The sequence below is a fragment of the Hippopotamus amphibius genome, chromosome 7 (genome assembly GCF_030028045.1).
Source record: "Hippopotamus amphibius kiboko isolate mHipAmp2 chromosome 7, mHipAmp2.hap2, whole genome shotgun sequence".
NCBI classification, from domain to species: domain Eukaryota; kingdom Metazoa; phylum Chordata; class Mammalia; order Artiodactyla; family Hippopotamidae; genus Hippopotamus; species Hippopotamus amphibius.
The window spans coordinates 74,331,830-74,340,126 of record NC_080192.1 but is presented as its reverse complement, the minus strand read 5'-3'; positions in this window follow the sequence as shown (position 1 = coordinate 74,340,126).

Here is an 8,297-nt window from a genome sequence, read left to right as displayed (position 1 = left end):
CATTGTTTGCTCAAGGCAGGGCACAGGCCAAGACCAGCGGCCCCTGCCCCGCTTTTAGAAGTGAGGGCTTGGCTGAAATATGCTGTCTGTCCACCTGCACTCCCCCTGCCTGCCCTCCCTTCGTGACCTGGGTGATAGGAATGAGTCATAGGAGGGGCCCTGAGGACCCATTCAGTTCCTGCTCCCTCTGCCACGTTCCCTCCTGGGAGCTGCTGAGAGCCCCTCTGTCCTTCTAGCCTCACTCTGTCCTGTTGGGGGTGGGGACGGGGTAGAGCATCTGCAGAGAAGCAGCCAGTCAGTCAGGGCACCTGCCTGGTAGATGTGGGTGTGGAAGGTGCTTGCTGGCTGAAAGAGCAGAGGCTGGGGGTGTGGAGAGCAGGACACCCAGGAGCAGGCGCTGGCTGGGTATGGGGACAGCTCTAGGGAGGCCATGGCCTGCCAGCTGGGCAGGGTTTAGGCTGGAGGACGACAGCACTGTCATCACCACCATCGTCATTGTCATTGCCCCTGACATTCAGGTAGGAAGAGTGGGCGGGGTGGGCTGTGCCTGGTTCTCAGGGACGGCCGGACCCTCACTCGCCGCTGGTGGATGCTGTCCTGTGTGATCCGCAAGGTTGTCATCAGTTCTTACCCCAGCAACTGAAGCCACAGGGTCAGCGGGTGGACTCCGGAGCCTGGGCAGTGTATCCCCACCCTCACAGGGGTGGCTCTTCTGAGCCCTTGCCCTGTCTTCAGGGCAGGTTGCTAATTTAGGCCCTGTCTCTGTTCTGCCTCAGTGCAAGTGGCAGAAAGCGGTGGGATATCTTAAAGGAGGAAGGCATGATGCCCTCAAGTTCCTGTCCGTGGACACTTAGATGGTTCTGTGTCTTGGCTGCTGTAAATAATGCTGCTGTGAACATGAGGGTGCAGGTGTCTCTCTGGGATAGTGATTACCTTATGCTAAATGAAGTCAGTCAGAGAAGGACACGTGCTGTATGATCTCACTTATATGTGGAAAGTAAGGGGAAAAAAGGAGCTAGTAGAAACAGCAGATTTATGGTTGCCAGAGGTTGGGGGTGGAGGGTAGGTGGAGGTGGGGGGTAGGTGGGGGTGGGGGGTAGTTAGGGGTGGGAGAATTGGATGACAATGGTCAAAGGTACAAACTTCCAGTTAGAGATAAATAAGTCCTGGGTACGTATTGTGCAGCATGATGACGATAGGTGACAGTACTCTTCTGTATGTTTGAAAGTTACTAAGAGAGTAAGTCTTTTTTTTTTTAAGCTCTTTATTGGAATATAATTGCTTTACACTCTTGTACCAGTTTTTGAGGTACACCAAAGTCAATCAGCTGCATTTATACACATAACTCCATATTCCCTCCCTCCCGCGACTTCCCTCCACCCTCCCCGTCCTGGTCCTCTAAAGCATCACCCATCATCAAGTTGATCTCCCTTTGTTATACAGCAACTTCCCACTGGCTATCTAAGAGAGTAAGTCTTAAAAGTTCTCATCCCAAGGAGAAAAGACTGTGTTAACTATATGAGGTAATGGATGTTAATTAAACTGTGGTAGCATTTCACAATATATACGTGTATTGAATCATTATATTGTACACCTTAAACGTCTACAGTGTTATATGACAGCTGTATCTTAATAAAACTGGAGGGAAAAAGAGGAGGGCAGCAGGGGCGGGAAGACAAGGGGGGCGGCTGGCAGAGGAGGGTGCCCAGGAGGCCGAGGCTGAGTGCCAGCCCCAGCACTAACTTCCTGGGTGTTCAGGGCGAGACTCTCGGCCTCTCCAGCCTCCTGTTCTTCATCTGTAATGTCACCCACCCTTCCCAGCACTGCCCCCAGGAGGGAGTAGTGAAGCTTCTTAGGTCTGGCTAGTCATGCCTGGGCAACTGAGGGACTGAAGGGTTTGGCCAAATGACTGTGACCCTCTCTGGCCCTTCCAGTGCCCTGCACTTAGTGGTCAGAGGGCTCTGACACAAATGGTTTCCTTCCCACAGGGCTGTAAGTTGGCTTACTATGTTAATTAAAATTTCGGGAATGAAGACTTAATGAAATAAAGAGGCATTTATTTGGGATTTTTTTAGGATTGCAGCCTGGGACACCCAGATTCAAAATGGAGAGAGCTTATAAAGGCAGAACCGCAAGGCCAGTTAGTTACATGAGTTGTTGATCAAGAATTGCAATTGGAGCTGGCAGGAGGTAAGGATTGGTTGGTGTCTGAAATGAGTGTGTAGTTGGAAGGGAGAGCAACCGTGAGACCACAAGTTTGTAGCTAGCAGAGGTTTTAAAAACAACTAGTGTCCTTGGTTTGATATAGATAAGAGAATGTTGAAGTGCTCAGAGGTGCAGGGACATGTCTGAGACCAGGTCCTCAGTGGCCACAGGCCCTATTTTGTATTCCTGAGCTATGACTACTTCCTTATAATTTCAATCTCTCATTAGCTAGGCGGGGCTATTTTAAAGTGGGTCATGCTACCCGCTTTGGACCTTCAGCCAGGCAGAGGCTGGGGGAAGGCTGACCAGAACTCCCTTGCTCTGGTGGACAGATGTGTATGTAGAAGACCCATTTCTTCCCCACGAACACCCCTCTCAGTTCCTCTCGGCCTCCAACTTTTATAACTCCAGAGGTGTCACAGTTGGATGGTATGATTCAAAGATAGTTATTTTTCTACTGCAGAATTGCCTTGGACAAAACCAGTTGCTCACTGAGTCTTTGCCACAAAATGAAAACAGGCTCCCTGAGGGGGCAGGATGTACCCACCCCGTCCGAGCCTCACCCGCCCTGCCTGTCTGTCCCTGAGCTGCCCACTTCTCGAGAAACTACCCTGCAGAGGCAGCCTGCTGCTGCTCCCACACCAGGCCTGTGCCACCCAGTTGCATGGGCACTGGGAGGTGTGGCTTTTTCTCCTTCTCCTCTAGGAACTCCCGACTGACCATCTACCATGAGTAACAACAGTGAACAAAGAGCTTAGGGGTAGGAGCTACCTACAAAGACGTGTCATGGAAACCTTCACCATGCAATGCCTTGAACTCAGCTCTGGCTGCTCCCAAGAAAAGGTGGCTATTTGGGGGCCTGGACACAAGCACAGTGGGGCTGGTGGAGCCACTGTGCAGAGCTACTTGAATAATCACTGGGTCTTCATCAACTTTTATAACACAGACTACTCAAGGGCTGAAGTGTCGGTAACCTGCATTTTGGTGTCCAATGCCTCACAGCAGCTGAACCACCCTGAGATGCTTGTGGCCAGGTGATGGCCACAGTCAGAGCTTTGAAAGTCAGTACCAAATGAACGTGTAATTGGACACCAAAAATCAAGTGTTACTTTCATGTCTCCTCACCCGTATCATCTCATTTCTTCCTGCTGACTCTGTGATATCTCCACGAAGCTGACCTGTCAGGTTTTAGTTGGATGCATCGAGGTGCAGGCCAGCATCGCTCTTGTTTTTTCACACCTCCTCTGTGGAAAGGAAGGAGCCTAGCTGCTTTGTTGTTGTAGCGCTTGCTGGCTGGATTTTCTTTGGCCTAATCACTAACCAGAATACCTGGTGAGGGGGACTCAACCCAATCCCTTTGGTCCCCAGGACCAGACAGAGAGTTAATTCTGGAAAATTCAGTACTTGAAGGTATCTGCCTTATTGTGAACCAGCTTACTGGAAAAAAAAGTTACAAAAGCTGGCTCCAGATCTCTACTTCATTCACAGGTTATTTTGGAAATCCTGTAAGTTACACTTCCTGTTCTGGTTCAGTTTATTTTCTTTTTTTTTTTTTTCTTTTGGTTTGTTTTTGTTTCTGTTTTTTTCCTCCTTGGCTGATTCCTGCTGAGTGGGGCCCGTTCCTCCTCAGGCTCAGGGCAGGGACCATTCTCAGGCATGGCCTCCTTTCCATCCAGCATAGCATCTTTGTCTCTGTTCTGTCTCCTCCAGATCCAGGATGATTTTAATTAGTACAGACATGTACAGTCTACAATTAAAGAGTGATTTGTACTAATATGATTTTGATTCTTCCTCCTGTTTGCTGTCCTTTCAAGACACTTGCTGGAAAAAGCTTTAATGCACTTAGTTTTCCTTTAGGTTTTCTATAACTCAGATGTAAAGGACTTTCTCTGTACAGTATATTATCCAATGCATGTTTCTTCTCTATCCTGATATATTGAACACCACACAGTTGTGAACTCGTGCAGTGGGGATGTTCCACACCCAGCAGAGGCATCTAGCCCCTGTGTATAAGGAAAGACATTTTCCTTTGCTGTACTTACTTGAGCAGTTTTATTGTCTGTACATGTGAACTGTGTGAGACAGATGTGAAAAGTTAAATGAATGCAGTTTCCTGCCCACGTATACAGATCGCCATCTGTACAATGCACTGTATGTATGAAAGCAAATGTACTTATTTATAAATGGGTAACACTCAGAAAAACAAAAAAATAAATAAAGTGTGTCATGGCTGATTAAATGTTCAGTTCTGTGGGGAAAAGCAAAAGTATCAGTCCAAGTTTCTGACAGTGCCAGGAACAAGGTTAATTACTAAACACAATGCCAACAACCATCATCTGCCCAGGTTAGAAACTTAGGGTTATTCTAGACCTTTCCCTGCTTCATTCCCATGATGGTGAGCCCAGCTGGTACTTCCTCAGCCTTCCTCAGTCCCAGGGGCTTCCCTGAGCCAAGTACTTGAATCCTCCCAACAACCTCTGAGGCTGGATGAATATTCCCATTCTGCAGGCAAGGGCCCTGAGGCTGAGAGACAGGCCACACACGTGTGCTGGCTCAGGGTCCATGCCCTTGGCCACTGCCTTCCATGGGATCTCTATTCACCAAAACCTGGTCAAGTCTGTCCCACCTCCCCAGCCCAGCCTGTCTGTCTGTCCCTCTTCCCCCACCACCCCTACTACTGCCCAGCTCTCCAGGTGAGAGATGCCCCTGCCAACAGGTACTCACCTTCAGGGCCATGCCAGGCTCTCCTAACCTCCTGAGACCTCCCCTCCTCCACCCTACATGGCTGGGTCATTACCCTGGCTCTGCTTAGGGAAGCCTCCCTGCCTCCAGGTGTTCTCATCTCAGACACACCTCCTTAGTGGGTTGGGCCTCGGCCTGGGTTTCCCTGAAAGTCCCTGTATGTAGTTTGGAACCTTCAGTATTGTCTGTCAGTGTTGTGGGTTTGAAGGACTTGTATGGCAAGTGCCCCCTGGTCCTATGAGATGTGGCACGTGACAGGTAACATTGGGGACTGTGGAGCCAGACCCTTGGAACTCAAGTCACACCTACTTGCTCTGTGACCTTGGGTAAATCATTTAACCTCTCTGTGCCTCAGAGTCCGCATCTAAATAGTATCTACCACATAGGGTTGTCATGAGGATTAAGTGAATAAGTAAAGTGCTTCAAGCAGCGCTGGGCCTCCAGTGTTGTTGGCAAGGCTTCTCCCATCATGTGCCTGGATGCCTGTCTCCTACCAGGCTCTCCTTGACTGCAAATTGGCTGAAGGACGTCTTGGAAGCTGAACTCCCTGCATGTATCAAACCTCTCTGGGTACCATCTGTAGAGCCTGGCACTGTGATTGGCCCAGGTTACCTGTGAGAGAAGAGAGAGGTCACAGCTAGGAGCCCCGGCATCTGCCTCCAGCTCCCCAGCTCTTAGAGGCTGCCATGACCATATGATGGAGACATAACAAAGCCCACGAATCACGCAGAGAGTGGGGGAAAATCACTTTAAATCTTTTTCTCAAGTCGTGTTATTTTAAATGCCCTGGGCGGATGCCCATGTATGCGAGGACAGTCAGCCAGGCCAGAGGCGCTTTGTCCCCTCAAAGGCCCCATTGTGACCCCAAGCCAGCCCCGAGTGATCCCAGGAACAACAATCCCTTGTGTGGGCCTGAAGGCTGCACCGGCCCATGGCCCGTGGCCCACGGCCCACGGGCCATGGTTGGCAGTGTGAACCCACTCTCTCTTTAAGGTCAGCAGAAGGAGGCCTTAAATTCCCCCATTTGGGCTGCTGCAGGGGTTCTGATGAGGTGCTTTTTAGAGTTTGGTTCAGGCATGTTGGTGAAGCTCAGCTCCTCTAAACTTTGTCCTCTCTGGGAGAAGGGCAGATCTGGTGGGACCAACCGTGAGCAGAACCAGGGGTAGGGGCTTGGTTCCCAGAGGAGGACTATGTGCGGCGGAAGCCCCTCCCAGGTCACCTGCCCTGCACAGGGAAGGCCCTTAGGATGTGTCTGCAGAGCCCCCACAGAGCGAGGGGGCCACAGGCACTGAAGTCAAAGGTAGGAGCATTCAAAATGTCCTGGTGTGATTGGATCCACGGCTTCCTCTCCTTCTTTCCATCCAGTGATGCACACCCTCACCCACGTTTGTAGTCATCATGGTTTGTTCTGTGCTGCCAGCTTTGGCTCTTGGTCACGTACAGACATCAGCTTCTTCTTACTTCCTTCTCAGGCCCACGGACTGTGAACTTAAAGACACTCAGTTATTCACATTCTTCACAAAGCATCGGCTGGACTGGGGGGCCTTTGGCTTTGTGGGGGCTGCAACGTGGAGCTTGGCAGCTGCCTGAGCTGGCCTGACCGTGACTTTGCAGCTCCGAGCAGCCAACCGCTTTCAGGAAGACAGCTGTGTGCAGGACCTGGACTTGGCCACGTGGCCTCCCACAGACCCTCCTAGTGTCCGGGGCTGTCCCACATGCCCGGCTTCAGCCCCCTGTGAAGTTCTCTGCCCACTGTTATCAGGTCCACTACAAGGCCTTGTTTCACTGTCACTTCATGGGAAGCAGCCAGAGGACAGACCCTCATGGGGACAGGTCTGGGTACCTGAGGGCAGTGAGTGAGCACAGGGTTTCAGGGACAAAGGAGGTCGGCCCCCAACCCAGCTCCAGTTTTCACCAACTGAGAGAGTCTATCTCCTTATCTGTAAAAGGACAGTCGTAGCTGTCTACTGTGCCCACTGGGAGGATGACAGGAGGCTCTGTATGGGAGGTGCTTCCAAGGCGAGATCTCCAGACATAGCAGACAAGATGGTCACAAAGTGCAAATGTGGGTCCTTTGTGCAGTCATGTTTGGGTGTCGGTATGACCTGCCCTTTGGTCCAAGTCAGGGCCACCAAGCAGGCAGTCTGTAAGGCATGTCCCACCTGCCCTTGGGGTGACAGCAAGGTGTGCCCCAGAGGAGGTTCCCTCCTGCCCAAGACCCAGAGGCAGAGCTGAGGCATGCCAGCCATGAGACGCTTTGGGGGTGGACACCGTCCCACACCTGGAGGGACCAGTTGTCCCAGCACACAGTAGGTGCTCAGTGGATGCTCAGTCTCTGTGGTCTGAGGACTTTTCTGCTATTGTCCAGCAGGCTTTTTCTTCTTTTTTAAAATTATTTATTTATTTATTTATTTATTGACTGTGTTGGGTCTTCATTGCTGCACGCAGACTTTCTCTACTTGTGGCGAGTGGGGCCTACTCTTCATTGTGGTGCGTGGGCTTCTCAGTGCAGTGGCTTCTCTTGTTGTGGAGCACGGGATCTAGGCACACTGGCTTCAGTAGTTGTAGCACATGGGCTTAGTTGCTCTGTAGCATGTGGGATCTTCCCCGATCAGGAATCAAACCCCTGTCCCCTGCATTGGCAGGCGGATTCTTTTTTTTTTTTTAATTTTTTAAAAATTAATTTATTTGTTTATTTTATTGGCTGTGTTGGGTCTTCGTTGCTGCACACGGGCTTTCTCTAGTTGCGGCGAGCAGGGGCTACTCTTCATTGTGGTGCACGGGCTTCTTATTGTGGTGGCCTCTCTTGTTGCAGAGCACAGGCTCCAGGTGCGTGGGCTTCAGTAGTTGCGGCACATGGGCTCAATAGTTGTGGCTCACAGGCTCTAGAGCGCAGGCTCAACAGCTGTGGCACACGGGCTTAGTTGCTCCGCGGCATGTGGTATCTTCCTGGGGCAGGGATCGAACCCATGTCCCCTGCATTGGCAGGCGGATTCTTACCCACTGCGCCACCTAGGAAGTCCGGCAGGCGGATTCTTAACCACTGCACCACCAGGGAAGTCCCCAGCAGGCTTCTTAAATGCCCATTTCCCTAGGCCACATGGGTTTCCTGGGAGCACTGCCCTTAGCAGGGGAGCCTGCCCACTGGCTAGCACTTGTACCTGCAAACACTTCCCAAACAGTTGGATGCAGGTGGAACTGAGCAATGAGATGCACCAGCAGGGAGGCTGGACCAGGGTCTGCTGGGGGTGAGAGAAGAGGGGTGGTCTGGGGGAAGGAAAACAGACCAGGAGAGGGCATTTTTGAGGCTGCCCACCCTTCTTATACCCAATGCAAAGAGGAAGCAAATC